The sequence below is a fragment of the Moschus berezovskii genome, chromosome 2 (assembly GCF_049115385.1).
Source record: "Moschus berezovskii isolate FMDL1 chromosome 2, NW_MosBer_1.0, whole genome shotgun sequence".
Classification (NCBI taxonomy): Eukaryota; Metazoa; Chordata; class Mammalia; order Artiodactyla; family Moschidae; genus Moschus; species Moschus berezovskii.
Genome location: NC_142461.1, coordinates 131,250,141 through 131,267,104, shown reverse-complemented (window position 1 = coordinate 131,267,104; position 16,964 = coordinate 131,250,141).

The window sequence follows — 16,964 nt, the reverse complement described above, 5'->3', positions numbered from 1 at the left end:
GGGACTCTCAAGAGTCTTCTCCAACACCACAGTTCAAAAGCATCAATTCTTCGGTGATCAGCCTTCTTGACAGTCCAACTCTCACATCCATACATGACCACGGGAAAAACCATAGCTTTGACTAGACGGACCTTTGTTGGCAAAGTAATGTCTCTGCTTTTTAATATATTATCAAGGTTGGTCATAACTTTCCTTCCAAGGAGTAAGCGTCCTTTAATTTCATGGCTGCAATCAGCATCTGCAGTGATTTTGGAGCCCAAAAAAATAAAGTCTGACACTGTGTCCACTGTTTTTCCATCTATTTCCCATGAAGTGATGGGACCAGATGCCATGATCTTTGTTTTCTGAATGTTGAGCTTCAAGCCAACCTTTTCATTCTCCTCTTTCACTTTCATCAAGACGCTTTTAAGGCCTTTCAAATCGCCTCTGTTCGATCTCTCCTTGAAATGTCATATTACTAAAGCTTTACATTCTCCTGTCTCCTAATGGACTTTTTGCATCCTGGAATTAATCTCACTCAATCACGCTGTATATATAATGTATTAGAATTGAATATTTTGTCTAGGATTTTTATGTGGATTTTAGTGAGTCTGGTCTGTATATATATATATATATTTTCTGATGTGTGTTCTTGTGCATGTGTATGTGTGTGTGTGTGTGTGTGTTGCCTTTGTCTAACATTGGAAAAGAAATGCAAAAAAGCAAAATGGCTGTCTGAGGAGGCCTTACAAATAGCTGTGAAAAGAAGAGAAGCGAAAAGCAAAGGAGAAAAGGAAAGATATAAGCATCTGAATGCAGAGTTCCAAAGAATAGCAAAGAGAGATAAGAAAGCCTTCCTCAGTGATCAATGCAAAGAAATAGAGGAAAACAACAGAACAGGAAAAACAAGAGACCTCTTCAAGAAAATTAGAGATTCCAAGGGAACATTTCATGCAAAGATGGGCTCGATAAAGGACAGAAATGGTATGGACCTAACAGAAGCAGAAGATATTAAGAGGTGGCAAGAATACACAGAAGAACTGTATAAAAAAGATCTTCACGACCAAGATAGTCATGATAACGTGATCACTGACCTAGAGCCAGACATCTTGGAATGTGAAGTCAAGTGGGCCTTAGAAAGCATCACTACGAACAAAGCTAGTGGTGGTGATGGAATTCCAGTTGAGCTATTTCAAATCTTGAAAGATGATGCTGTGAAAATGCTGCACTGAATATGCCAGCAAATTTGGAAAACTCAGCAGTGGCCACAGGACTGCAAAAGGTCAGTCTTCATTCCAATCCCAAAGAAAGGCAATGCCAAAGAATGCTCAAACTACTGCACAATTGCACTCATCTCACATGCTATTACTAAAGTCATGCTCTAAATTCTGAAAGCCAGGCTTCAGCAATATGTGAACCGTGAACTCCCAGATGTTCAAGCAGGTTTTAGAAAAGGCAGAGGCACCAGAGATCAAATTGCCAATATCCGCTGGATCATGGAGAAAGCAAGAGAGTTTCAGAAAAACATCTATTTCTGCTTCATTGACTATGCCAAAGCCTTTGACTGTATGGATCACAATAAACTGTGGAACATTCTGAAAGAGATGGGAATCCCAGACCACCTGACCTGCCTCTTGAGAAACCTGTATGCAGGTCAGGAAGCAACAGTTAGAACTGGACATGGAACAACAGACTGGTTCCAAATAGGAAAAGGAGTACGTCAAGGCTGTATATTGTCACCTTGCTTATTTAACTTATATGCAGAGTACATCATTTGGAATGCTATGCTGGAAGAAGCACAAGCTGGAATCAAGATTGCTGGAAGAAATATCAATAATCTCAGATATGCAGATGACAGCACCCTTATGGCAGAAAGTGAAGAGGAACTCAAAAGCCTCTTGATGAAAGTGAAAGAGGAGAGTGAAAAGGTTGGCTTGAAGCTCAACATTCAGAAAACAAAGATCATGGCATCTGGTCCCATCACTTCATGGGAAATAGATGGAAAAACAGTGGACACAGTGTCAGATTTTATTTTTTTGGGCTCCAAAATCACTGCAGATGCTGACTGCAGCCATGAAATTAAAAGACGCTTACTCCTTGGAAGGAAAGTTATGACCAACCTTGATAATATATTAAAAAGCAGAGACATTACTTTGCCAACCACAGTCCGTCTAGTCAAGGCTATGGTTTTTCCCGTGGTCATGTATGGATGTGAGAGTTGGACTGTGAAGAAGGCTGATCACTGAAGAACTGATGCTTTTGAACTGTGGTGTTGGAGAAGACTCTTGAAAGTCCCTTGGACTGCAAGGAGATCCAACCAGTCCATTCTAAGGGAGATCGATCCTGGGTGTTCATTGGAAGGACTGATGCTAAAGCTGAAACTGCAATACTTTGGCCATCTCATGCGACGAGTTGACTCACTGGAAAAGACTCTGATGCTGAGAAAGGTTGGGGGCGGGAGGAGAAGGGGACGACCAAGAATGAGATGGCTGGATGGCATCACTGACTCTGTGGACATGAGTTTGAGTGTACTCCGGGAGTTGGTGATGGACAGGGAGGCCTGGCGTGCTGTGATTCATGGGGTCGCGGAGATTCGGACACAACTGAGCGACTGAACTGAACTGAACTGAACATTGGTATTAAGGTAATGTTGACCTCATATAAAGAGTTGAGAAAGCTTTGTTTCCCACCCCCCCCCCCTTTTTTTTTTGTAAGAGGTTATATAGAAATGGTGTTAATTCTTTAAATGTTTGGTAGAATTCTCTAGTAAAATTATCTGGGCTTTGAATTTTATTTATCAGAATCTTGTAAAGTAATTATCTTTTAATAGTCTGAAATTATTACGATTATCTATTTCATTTTGGGTTTCAGTCATCTGTGTTTTTTGAGAAAGCTGTCTGTCTCCTAAGCTATCGAATTTATCTGTGTAGAACTGTTCCTAGTATTCTCTTATTATCCTTTCGAGGTCTTTGGACTCTGAAGTGATGTTTCTTCTCTTCATTACTGATATTGGAAATTCATGTCTTTATCTAGTTTCTTTGACTATTTTACTAAAAACTTATCAATGTTCTTTTTAAAGAATCAGCATTTTCCTTTACTACTATAATCTACTATTTTTCTGTTTTAGCTTCCATTGATTTCTGCTTTTATCTTTATCATTTCTTTCCGTGTATTGCTTTAGATTTCTTTGGATCTTCTTTTTCTATCTTCTTGAAGTCGAAGGACAAGAGTCATGCCAAATTAATTGGAGACTGAGGCAAAAGGAAAATTCAGTAATATTGACGCTATATTTAATTAAAACGTGGATAATTCTTATATCATAGATTTTTGCATTAAATTTTATTTTAAAAATATTACATTAAAGTGTACTTATCTGAATTACTGAGAGTTTTGGTGATCTTAAAATTTGCTTCTGAGGTAAGTACTTCACTAGCCTGACCTTAGTACTGGTTCTGCTTAACTATAACTTTTTATTAAGAAATATGTAGGATATGATTTTACCTCTGTGACACTTTTAAAACAGCTCCCTAATGATAATAAATTAGGGAACCACTTTTCAATCATTTCGTGACATTCATTGTCTTAAGCTTGAGAGTGTAAATTATGCCTCTCTTTTTATTCAAATCAACTCTTTACCATCTCAGACATATAAAATATTATCAACATTTAAAAGAAGTGAGGAAAGTGATGGAGATTGATATCTATAACATAGGGGATGCTGTGGTGTTGATTTTTAACTCCCTGCTGAAATACACTGCATTATTTTCTTTTTAAATTAGAAAACATTTTTAAATGTTGTCTTCATTTCTCTTTAATTCAATTCAGCAATATACAATTGTTATTATGTTCTAATAGCCTCCACCACTAATACAAATATTTCCAGAGGTAATTACAATTAAGATTTTAGCATATGAAAGACATTAAAATCTTCAAACAATTATGTGAATTGTAGTTCTAAATCAAAATTATTCTGAAGAAAAGGAGTGTGACTCAACTCTATTAGGAAAAAATACCACATACTTTCAGATGCTTAATTGTTCTTAGCAAAATAAATTAGTGTGCTAAAATATAATATGATACAAAAATGTTGAAAACAAAGGGGTAAACTAGAACTCTCACGTACTGCTGACAGGATTATGAATTGGTCCAACCACTCTGAAAGACTTTTTAGCAATATGTCAAATCTGTGACCCGTTAGAAATTTCATTTCTTGCTATAACACATTAGAATACCATTTATGTGCTCATCAAAACATATGCAAAGAATGTTCATAGCCTCACTATTCATAACAGAAAAAAACTGGACCCACTTAAATGTTCTTCGACACTAGAATAAATAAATAGTTTGAGGCATTTTACAAAATTAAATTCTATACAGAGATAAAAGTGATTGATTCAGAATTTTATGCAGTAGAAATATATGTTGAGTAAAATGTCATGAATGAGTCCACTACTGTCTTATATCGTGTAAATTAAGTTCTAAAAACAAGGAATATTTATCTATAAAGTTATGTATCATGATAGTAGTTACTTCAGAATAGGTAATAGTGATTTCAATGGAGACCAAAAGGGTGCTTTGTGAATCTGATAATATTCTCACATTTTGTGGTGGGTACTTGAGTGTGTTTAGTTTGTAAAAACTTTGTATCTGCACACTTGTCCTTCTTAAACTTCTGTATCTATGTCTGTTAAAGTATTTCTATACAAAGTTTCTAAAAATATATACAGAAAAAAAATAAAAGAAACATATGTGGTGATTTTCACCAAGCCCTGATGCATAGCCTTGAAGGGATCAGTACAGCCTTTCAGAAACCAGAAACCGACCTGCTCTTTGGTTCAGACAGTAAACAAAATGCTGATTTGCTGTCTTGTACAGTTAGGAGCTGGGAACAGAGCCAACTAAACACCCAAGTGTCTTCTAATACTATGGAAGCAAATGCTTCCGTGTGCGTGCATGCATGAATGAATGAATGAACAAATTAAAAAAAAAAAAAAAACTAAATAAAAAACAACAAAAAAATAAAAGTAAAGGCAGCACAAACTGGATGGAAGCTGGGAAAGTTCTAGCTTCTGTGCTACTGTGTAAGAGGCATAGAGAGGTGGACAAATGGGCTGCAATTATTTCACATCCCTTTTAGACGTGGAGAGACAGTTATGTCAAATAAGCCAGAGGATCTTTAGACAGTTTTGAGTCTATTAGAATCCAGCTGTACCCTCTTGGGCACAGAATGGAGTGGAGAGACACTTTTTCTTTTTCCATTTTTCTGTACTGTTAGATTAAAAAAAAAAATCAGATTACATTTGAAAATTCATAGGTCAGTTTTCATTTTGTCATTCATTCATGATTTATATCCCTTTAAAATACTAATTTTATGGAAATTCCATATTTAACACTCATATGAAAATTCTGATGAATTAAAATGGGGGAATATTACAAATTTGCATGCTTCTGACAAAGGAATTTTAGCATGATTAAGATATTTTCTTTTAATATGTACCAAGACTGAGTAAAAAATCCATATAATATGCCCTAAATGTATTTTTAAAAATATTGTGGGAACCTGAAAATCCTACAGGTATTTTTGAACCTAATTTTAATTAGTTATGCAAACTTGGGCAACACATTTCCTTTCTGGGTCAGCCTTCTCCAAATTGTTTTGCTTAAAATCAAGTGACTCTCAGTTTAAATAAGCTTGAAAAATACTATGTTAAATAAGATAAAGTAGGATTTCTTGTAGGAAAACTTCAAATCTTTAGCACAGTAATTTGCAAAATGAACCTCTACCAGAGGAATTTAGGGAGCAACATCTTCCAAAACTTTTTAAATATGAATTCCATTTTTCTTGCTCCTTGGAAGAAAAGTTATAAACAACATAGACAGCCTAATAAAAAACAGAGACATTACTTTGCCAACAAATTCCATCTAGTTAAAGCTATGGTTTTTCTAGTAGTCATGTATGAATGTGAGAGTTGGACTATTAGGAAAGCTGAGCGCCAAAGAATTGATACATTTGAACTGTGGTATTGGAGAAGAACTCTTGAGACTACCTTGAACAGCAAGGAGATCCAACTAGTTCATCTTAAAGGAAATCAGTCCTGAATATTCATTGGAAGGACTAATGCTGAAGCTGAAGCTCCAATACTTTGGCCACCTCATGTGAAGAGTTGACTCACTGGAAAAGACTCTGATGCTGGGAGGGATTGGGTGCAGGAGGAGAAGGGGATGACAGAGGATGAGATGGTTGGATGGCATCACTTACTCAATGGATATGAGTTTGAGTGAACTTCGGGAGTTGGTGATGGACAGGGAGGCCTGGCGAACTGCATTCCATGGGGTCGCAAAGAGTCAGACAAGACTGAGCGACTGAACTATCCATTTTTCATGGAACACATATTATCATTCATTTTTCCCCTGGATGTGGGGTTTAAAAACATTTTTTAGTACAAAATTTATGTTGATAGATGAAATCACTCTAATAATATTTTCTAAATATGAGTTCACTGGCGTACTCATTGACAAAATAGGTTTCGTTGGCAGAAAAGTCAATTAGAGTAAGAGATGACTTTATTTTGCCATTTCAACTGAAATTTAAATTTTATGCAATAGAGTAAAACCACACCTACTAGTTAAAGGACTTTTGTTGTCAGTAGGATTACTGCATCATGATAATCAGTGACTAATTCTGAGAGAAACTACAAGTCAATCAACACTGAATAATTAGTGAAGAAATTGACAAGGTATTCAATTATACTAAGAGCTAAGATTTGTTTATATTTCATGCATGAGCTTAATGGATTTATTACCAAAGCTAATGTCAATATATTGATCACCAATACTGAGTTACATTTTCTTATTTTTTTAAAATTTATTTTATTGGAGGCAAATTACCTTACATTAATATATTGGTTGGTTTTGCCATACATTGACACAAATCCGCCCCAGGTGTACATGTGTTCCCTTTCTTGAACCCCCCTCCCACCTCCCTCTTCCCCATATCCTCCCTCCAGGTCATCCCCGTGCACCAACCCCAAGCATCCTGTATCATGCATCGAACCTGGACTGGTCACATATGATAATATACATGCTACAATGCCGTTCTCCCCAATCATCCCACCTTCACCCTCTCCCACAGAGTCCCAAAGACTGTTCTATATACCTATGTCTCTTTTGCTTTCTCGTATACAGGGTTAGGTAACCATCTTTCTAAATTCCATATATATGGGTTAGTATACTGTATTGATGTTTTTCTTTCTGGCTTACTTCACTCTGTATAATTGGCTCCAATTTCATCCACCTCATTAAACTGATTCAAATGCATTCTTTTTGATGGCTGAAAAATACTCCATGGTGTATATGTACCAAAGCTTTCTTATCCATTCATCTGCAGATGGACAGCTAGGTTGCTTCCATGTCCTCGCTATTATAAACAGTGCTGCAATGAACACTGGAGTACATGTGTCTCTTTCAATTCTGGTTTCCTCGGTGTGTATGCCCAGGAGTGCGATTGCTGGATCATATGGCAGTTCTATTTCTAGTTTTTTGAGGAATCTCCACACTGTTTTCCATAGTGGTTGAACTAGTTTGCATTTCCACCAACAGTGTAAGAGGGTTCCCTTCTCTCCACACCCTCTCCAGCATTTATTGCATGTAGACTTTTGGATAGCAGCCATTCTGAATGGTGTGAAATGGTATCTCATTGTGGTTTTGATTTGCATTTCTCTGATTATGAGGGATGTTGAGCATTTTTTCATGTGTTTGTTAGCCATCTTTATGTCTTCTTTGGAGAAATGTCTGTTTAGTTCTTTGGCCCATTTTTTGATTGGGTCACTTTTTTTTCTGGAATTGAGTTGCAGGAGCTGCTTGTATATTTTGGAGATTAATCCTTTATCAGTTGCTTCATTTGCTATTATTTTCTCCCATTCTGAAGGCTGTCTTTTCACATTGCTTAGAGTTTCCTTTGCTGTGCAGAAGCTTTTGATTTTAATTAGTTCCCATTTGTTTATTTTTGCTTTTATTTCCAATATTCTGGGAGGTGGGTCTTGGAGGATCCTGCTGTGATTTATGTCGGAGAGTGTTTTGCCTATGTTCTCCTCTAGGAGTTTTATAGAATCTGGTCTTATGGATTAGAGAGCTAAATGTAAGACCAAGTTACATTTTCTTTGGCTATTTATGATGATTTATTTCTATCATTGTTCATATTAAAGTGAACACTTCACACAGAAAGTGGTGTTTGTAGACCTTAAAGGGATGTGCTTTGATAAAATAATGAAAAATCAATTTTTATACTGTTAGATGCTTTCAAAAATATTTTTCTTTCATTTCAAAAGGTGCTGGCACTGAGGTCAGTGATGCTGAATATTTTTTAAATTTAATGAATAATATTAATACTATTCATTCTCTATGACTGCATAGTAGATGGCATAAACTGCAATTATAAACCAGCAGCCTGCAGGCCAAATTAATCTCCTGGTTGTGTTTTAACTGGACTTAATCTTGTTCAATTTTTAATTTAATTACAACTTTTAAAAATAGAGATTTTTTTTTTAAAAGTAGTCAATTTGGGCATGCATTATCAGTGGCAACAGTCAGCTGGAGCTAAGAAGTGGTTACATTTTTAGATAGAGCATTGGCTCTCCGGTTTGCGCTGCCATTCAAACAGTCTACATGTACACATTTTTACTGTTGCTCGGTGGCCAAAGTATTGGAGTTTCAGCTTCAACATCAGTCCTACCAATGAACTTCCAGGATTGATTTACTTTAGGATGGACTGGTTGGATCTCCTTGCAGTCCAAGGGACTCTCAAGAGTCTTCTCCAACACCACATTTCAAAAGCATCAGTTTTCTCACTCTCAGCTTTATAATCCAACTCTCACGTAAATACATGACCACTGGAAAAAACATAGCCTTGACTAGACAGACCTTTGTTGACAAAGTAATGTCTCTGCTTTTCAATATGCTATCTAGGTTGGTCAGAACTTTCCTTCCAAGGAGCAAGTGTCTTCTAATTTCATGGCTGCAATCACAAACTGCGGTGACTTTGGAGCCCCAAAAAATAAAGTCAGACACTGTTTCCACTGTTTCCCCATCTATTTACCCCATCTATTTACCATGAAGTGATGGGACTGGATGCCATTAGTTTTCTGAATGTTGAGTTTTAATCCAACCTTTTCACTCTCCTCTTTCACTTTCATTAAGAGGCCTTTGAGTTCCTCTTCACTCTCTGCCATAAGGGTGGTGTCATCTGCATATCTGAGGTTATTGATATTTTCTCGGCAATCTTGATTCCAGCTTGTGCTTCTTCCAGTCCAGCGTTCTTCATGATGTATTCTGCATATAAGTTAAATAAGCAGGGTGACAGTATACAGCCTTGACGTACTCCTTTTCCTATTTGGAACCACTCTGTTCTTCCATGTCCAGTTCTAACTGTTGCTTCCTGACCTGCATACAGGTTTCTCAAGAGATTGGTCATGTGGTCTGGTATTCCCATCTCTTTCAGAATTTTCCACAGTTTATTGTGACCCACACAGTCAAAAGCTTTGGGATAGTTGATAAGGCAGAAATAGATGTGTTTCTGGAACTCTCTTGCTTTTTTGATGAACCATCAAATGTTAGCAATTTGATCTCTGGTTCCTCTGCCTTTTCTAAAACCAGCTTGAACATCTGGAAGTTCACGGTTCACATATTGCTGAAGCCTGGCTTGGAGAATTTTAAGCATTACTTTACTAGCATGTAAGATGAGTGCAATTGTGCAGTAGTTTGAGCATTCTTTGGCATTGCCTTTCTTTGGGATTGGAATGAAAACTGACCTTTTCCTGTCCTGTGGCCACTGCTGCATTTTACAAAATTATTGGCACAGTGAGTCAGCACTTTCACAGCATGATCTTTCAAGATTTGAAATAGCTCAACTGTAATTCCATCACCTCCACTAGTTTTGTTTGTAGTGATGCTTCCTAAGGCCCATTTGACTTCACATTCCAGGATGTCTGGCTCTAGGTGAGTGATCACACCATCCTGATTATCTGGGTCATGGAGATCGTTTTTGTACAGTTCTTCTGTGTATTCTTGCAACCTCTTTTTAGTATCTTCTGCTTCTGTTTCTGCTGCTGCTGCTGCTAAGTCACTTCAGTCGTGTCTGACTCTGTGTGACCCCATAGACGGAAGCCCACCAGGCTCCCCCGTCCCTGGGATTCTCCAGGCAAGAACACTGGAGTGGGTTGCCATTTCCTTCTCCAATGTGTGAAAGTGAAGTCACTCAGTCGGGTCCGACCCTTAGTGACCCCACGGACTGCAGCCTACCAGGCTCCTCCATCCATGGGATTTTCTAGGCAAGAGTACTGGAGTGGCTTGCCATTGCCTTCTCCGTCTGCTCCTGTTAGGTCCATACAATTTCTATCCATCTTTGAGGCATCTTTCCATGAAATGTTCCCTTGGTATCTGTAATTTTCTTGAAGAGATCTCTAGTCTTTCCAATTCTATTGTTTCTCCCTATTTCTTTGCATTGATCACTGAGGAAGGCTTTCTTATCTCTCCTTGCTATTCTTTGGAACTCTGAATTCAAATGGGTATATCTTTCCTTTTCTCCTTTGCTTTTGGCTTCTCTTCTTTTCACAATTATTTGCAAGGCCTCCTCAGAGAGCCATTTTGCTTTTTGCATTTCTTTTTCTTGGAGATGGTCTTGATTCTTGTCTCCTCTACAATGTCATGAGCCTCCATCCAGAGTTCATCAGGCACTCTATCTATCAGATCTAGTCCCTTAAATCTATTTCTCACTTCCACTGTATAGTCATAAGTGATTTGATTTTGGTCATACCTGAATGGTCTAGTGGTTTCCCCTACATTCTTCAATTAAGTCTGAATTTTCCAATAAGGAGTTCATGATCTGAGCCACAGTCAGCTCCCAGTCTTATTTTACTGACTGTATAGAGCTTCTCCATCTTTGGCTTTAAGGAATATAATCAATCTGATTTTGGTGTCTACCATCTGCTGATGTCCATGTGTAGAGTTTTCTCTTGTGCTATTGGAAAAGGGTGTTTGCTATGCCTAGTACCTTCTCTTGGCAAAACTCTATTAGCTTTTGCCCTGCTACATTCTGTACTCTAAGGCCAAATTTGCCTGTTATTCCAGGTGTTTCTTGACTTCCTACTTTTGCATTCCAGTCCCTTATAATGAAAAGGACATCTTTTTGGGTGTTAGTTCTAGAAGGTCTTGTAGGTCTTCATAGAACCTTTCAACTTCAGCTTCTTCAGCGTTACTGGTCGGGGCATAGATATTGATACTGAATGGTTTGCTTGGAAATGAACAGAGATCATTCTGTCATATTTGAGATTGCATCCAAGTACTGCATTTTGGACTCTTTTGTTGACCATGATGGCTACTCCATTTCTTCTAAGGGATTCCTGCCCACAATAGTAGATATAATGGTCATCTGAATTAAATTCACCCATTCCAGTCCATCTTAGTTCGCTGATTCCTAAAATGATGATGTTCACTCTTATCATCTCCTGTTTGACCACTTCCATTTTGCCCAGATTCATGGACTTAACATTCCAGGTTCCTATGCAATATTGCTCTTTATAGCATTGAAACTTGCTTCTATCATCAGCCCCATCCACAACTGGGTGTTGTTTTTGCTTTGGCTCCATCCCTTCTTTCTTTCTTATTTATCTACTGATCTCCAATACATATTGGGTACCTATCAACTGGGGAGTTCATCTTTCAGTGTCCTATCTTTTTGCTTTTTCATACTGTTCGTGGGGTTCTCAAGGTAAGAATACTGAAATGGTTTGCCATTCTCTTCTCCAGTGGACCACGTTCTGTCAGAACTCTCCACCATAACCCATCTGTCCTAGGTGGTCCTACATGGCATGGCTTAGTTTCATTGAGTTAGACAAGCTGTGGTCCTTGTGATCAGATTGGTTAGTTGTCTGTGATTGTGGTTTCAGTCTGTCTGCCCTCTGATGCCCTCTCTCAGTGTCTACCATCTTACTTGGGTTTCTCTTACCTTGGATGTGGGGTATCTCCTCACAGCTGCTGCAGCAAAGCACAGCCTCTGCTCCTTACCTTGGACATGGGGTAGCTCCTCTCGGCCACTGCTGCCCTCATATAAACTATGAGCTCATAAAATTAAGTCCCCAAGATAGCCAACCTGATTTATTGCAAGACAGTTTCAGTTTGGCACTTAATTTGTGTCTTGGCTCTGTGCCCACTTGATCTCTTTTCCTGATTACTATGTCTTCAGTTCAGTTGCTCAGTCGTGTCCGACTCTCCGCGACCCCATGAATCACAGCATGCCAGGCCTCCTTGTCCATCACCAACTCCCAGAGTTCACTCAAACTCATGTCCACAGAGTCGGTGATGCCATCCAGCCATCTCATTCTCTGTCGTCCCCTTCTCCTCCCGCCCCCAACCTTTCCCATCAGAGTCTTTTCCAGTGAGTCAACTTGTCGCATGAGTTGGCCAAAGTATTGGAGTTTCAGCTTCAGCATCAGTTCCTCCAATGAACACCGAGGATCGATCTCCCTTAGAATGGACTGGTTGGATCTCCTTGCGGTACAAGGGACTCTCAAGAGTCTTCTCCAACACAGTTATGTGTGATTCCCCATTAATATTATAGAGATCATTTATTGCTTTTTTTTGTCATTTAACACCCCATTCTTAAATATCTTTTGTATTTTGAACATTGTTTCACTATTGTATGGTTTGGGGTAGAAGGTAGTGTCCCACTTCCTACTACATAAACTTAAGGTTCCAAATCTCTGCCTGCCCAAATCACCCCACATATCTACCCTTTCAACACAGACACAGACACAGACACTTCTCTCTACTTCTGGGTATCCAGAATGCAGGTATGTGGACTACAAGCTGCCAATTAGGCATCCAGCTTTGACATTTTTATCTCAAAGAAGTATTAAAAATGTAAGAATACACTTAAACTTGTCAGTCAGCCTGTACCATCTACCCAGTGTTCTGTATTGGTAGTATTCATAATAGCATCATAACAAGACTTTTTTCTGGGATGTGATAGTGGCTCTACTTGCTGCCCAGACATCTTGCTTTTTATCAATTTTTGAACCAGGTTCTCAAGCTTTCCCACAGGTTCCCTGAAATAAAGATACCTCCTTCCGACACACTTCTGCTCTTGTAATGTTTTCAAAATCTCTTTCTGTTGCTTGCAAGCAAGGACTTTGATATCAAAATCACTTTTGCAGGTCTATCTTCTAAAAACTAGACATTTGAACTTTTCTTAGGCCTGAGAAGTGTATTTAAGCTCTTCTGCGTGTGCATCCCCTAAAGAACTAACTGTGTCAGAAGTTACATGTGAAGCCTCAAGAGCTGATGGAAAAATGCAAGAAAAATTAATATTACCATACTGACCCTCCTTTACTGCTTAACCACAACATCTCAGAGGCATACAGCAAAAAGTACGTGTTTCTGATGCACCTGTGGATTGGCTAGACCTACCTGATATAGGCTGTCTGGCTCTGCCTCAAACTCTGAGTCCAACTGGTGTTTGAAACTCTGTGGGATAGCGTCCAGTCAGCTTCACATTTACATATTCTGTGACCAGGCTGTTAGACTTCCAGAGGAAGTGCTTGCAGCACTGAAAGAAGCATAAGAAAGCGAGTAGAAACACAAGATGCCTCTAAAGGCCTGGACTAGAAGTGCACATTATTTTTTCTGCCCTTGCTCCAGTCTTTAAGCAAGTCACATGGCAGAGCTCCAAGTCTGGGAAGTACATGCTATTATTGTCAGAGGATATGGGTATAAGGAGTAGGGTGGATTAGGGACAATACTTCAACCTAATACAGTTACTCAAGGTACATATCAATTCAGAGTGTCAAGAATTTAGCCCAACAGAGCAGACAACTAATAACTGAGATCCAGGATTATGTCACACAGAGAGAGAGAGAGATTCTAAAAATCACCCACCTAGACATGAATGCAAGACTGGAACAAAGTTATTATGGAATTGATGTTATGGGCAGAGCCCTAAACAATTAGAGAAGCAATAAGGACCTTGTTCTTGACAAGTTTAGAGCATGACAAGTAAGCAAGAACCCTTAAATTGGTTGTGCAGGCTCAGGAAAGAGTCTTCAGTATACAAGTCAGCATCAACACCATGTTCTGGATTTAGTGTGCTTTTATAGGCAGTGTTTACACATATTATATATTCCAAAAAGTCACTATTACAATGATGAAATATTTAATAATCAGTTATACCATCATGGTTCACAGATGACTTGTGACCTCAAGAACTCTTTATATTTCAGATTAAGTATAAAATTATGTTTAAATTTTATCTTATTTGATGCAAAGTAAAATTCAACATAATTTAATCTTGGAGGGAAAAAAATGAATTTCACACAGAGAAGTGCAGAAAGCACATGGACTTTAGCATGGCAAATATTCACAATACACAGGAAATGCATGATTTGTGTTTAATGTCTACAACAGGATATTGAAAGTTAAAATTCAGTGAAGAATTTTATGAAATAGATAAACCTTTGCTCTTCCTTTATAGCATTCATCAGAATTTATTCAGAGAATATATTAAAATGTTTCCAAGTATATTTCATCAAAACTATTCAAAGTAGTGAAACATTGATAATATCAATGAAGGTAATGCTTTTGAACTGTGGTGTTGGAGAAGACTCTTGAGAGTCTCTTGGATTGCAACCAGGAGATCAGTCCTGGGTGTTCACTGAAAGGACTGATGTTGATACTGAAACTTCAATACTTTGGCCACCTGATGCGAAGAGCTGACTCATTTGAAAAGCCTGATGCTGGAAAGATTGAGGACAGGAGGAGAAGGGGACGACAGAGGATGAGATGGTTGGATGGCATCACCAACTCAATGGACACGGGTTTGGGTAGACTCCGGGAATTGGTGATGGACAGGGAGGCCTGGCATGCTGCGGTTCATGGGGTTGCAAAGATTTGGACACAACTGAGCGCCTAAACTGAACTGAACTGAGTTTTACTCTATCGCCAATCTAGAAGACCAAGGTGGTCATTTCTTATTTCATTGCTAGCTAATGGTTATTCAAATAATGTGTGTGTGTGCAGTGGGAGGGTTTACATAATAAGAAGTCTCAAAAAAGAAATCAAGGATGTTTCCATCTTCCATCTCTATCGCCACTTGTCCACCACAGGAAGGCATAATTCTGTTCTAGAAAGATGTTTCTTTTCATTTCTATGGACAGAAGAGCCACGTAGGCTACAGTCCATGGGGGTCACAAAGAGTTGGACATGACTGAGAAACAGCATATAGCCAATTAACAATGGTGTGATAGTTTCAGGTGATCAGTTAGGGGCCTCAAGTCATACATATACATACATCCATTCTTCCCCAAACTCCCCTCCCATCCAGGCTGCCACATAACATTGAGCAGAGTTCCATGTGCTATCCAGTAGGTCCTTGTTGGTTATCCTTTTTAAATATACAGAAGTGTGTACATGTCCATCCCAAACTCGCTAACTCCCCATCATTCCCTCCAGCAACCATAAGCTTGTTCTCTAAGTCTGTGAGTTTTTTTCTGTTTTATAAGTAACATTGTTAATACAGTATACTGATCCTGAAAAGACCTTGCAAAAACAAGCAAAAAATATGTAGCATATTTCTCTCTATTCTGTGAAATCAAAGGTCCATAATGAATAAAAACCATGTGGTATATTTTTTCAATAGCATTAGGTGATGTTCTGTGTCATAACTAAGCAATATCTAAGTGTTATCATTATTCAGAATAGTAGAGGAACCATGTACCACCAGTGGTAAAGTTTAAGGATCACCTTATAGATTCAGAAAATGCTCAAATTATTTCCATAAGAATCATTAACTAATTTAATTAAAAGTTTCAGACATGATTCAATTGCTAAAACAATTCACAAGTGCCAAAATAACAATGCTTATGAATCTTTGGTTTCGTCCAGCAAAAGGATATTATATAGCAATAGCACTAACGTAGGAATATGCACTTCAGACAAACGCAACCTCACAGCGATGTTGAAAAGGCTGACTGGGGTTCATATTCACTTCTCTCTACCAGGGTTATAGTGCTATTCTGTCTCTCTATGATCAGGATTACCTGTCTCTGCACAGTACACCTCAGAACCAGAAATCCCAACCTGCCAGATTGGCTGGTGTGTTTTATATGCTTCTATTTCCATAGGCAGAGAATTGCTACATAAATAGTCCCAGAGAAAGAGCTCTCCTGATCTTACCAAAACAAAATGTAAGCCATGGGTTTCACTGCTATCTATCAGTAAGTTAGTATGTTGAAACATCTTCAGGTCCACATTAGACTGAAAAGATATTTAGTATATTCAAAGTTTATTAGTGTTTAGGTAAATGGAGATCTTTTGTATCAATAGTAAACAGAGGATGGCTTTGTTTATTTGAAAATTTGTGATTATCCACATTGTCAAACTTGTTTATCCTTTAAAAAGTATATTTTTAGATGTCTGCTGCTGCTGCTGCTGCTGCTGCTAAGTCACTTCAGTCGTGTCCGACTCTGTGCGACCCCATAGACGGCAGCCCATCAGGCTCCCCTGTCCCTGGGATTCTCCAGGCAAGAACACTGGAGTGGGTTGCCATTTCCTTCTCCAATGCATGAAAGTAAAAAGTGAAAGTGAAGTCAATCAGTCGTGTCCAACTCTTAGCGACCCCATGGACTGAAGCCCACCAGGCTTCTCTGTCCATGGGATTTTCCAGGCAAGAGTACTGGAGTGGGATGCCATTGCCTTCTCCATTATAGATGTCTACTTTCACATTTTTAAACAAATGTTGGTAAAATCTACTGTTTTTTCAGTTGAGAAAATACATATTGAAAAATATGTATTAAACTTGTCTCTTTGATGCATGTCAATAAAACTAATAAAATTAATAAATATTAACATTTTTCCTATACTAAGGTATGCTTTTCTTTTCCATTTAGATATATTCAACATGTAATAATTACCAGAATACTTAATATGTAGCAGGTTTT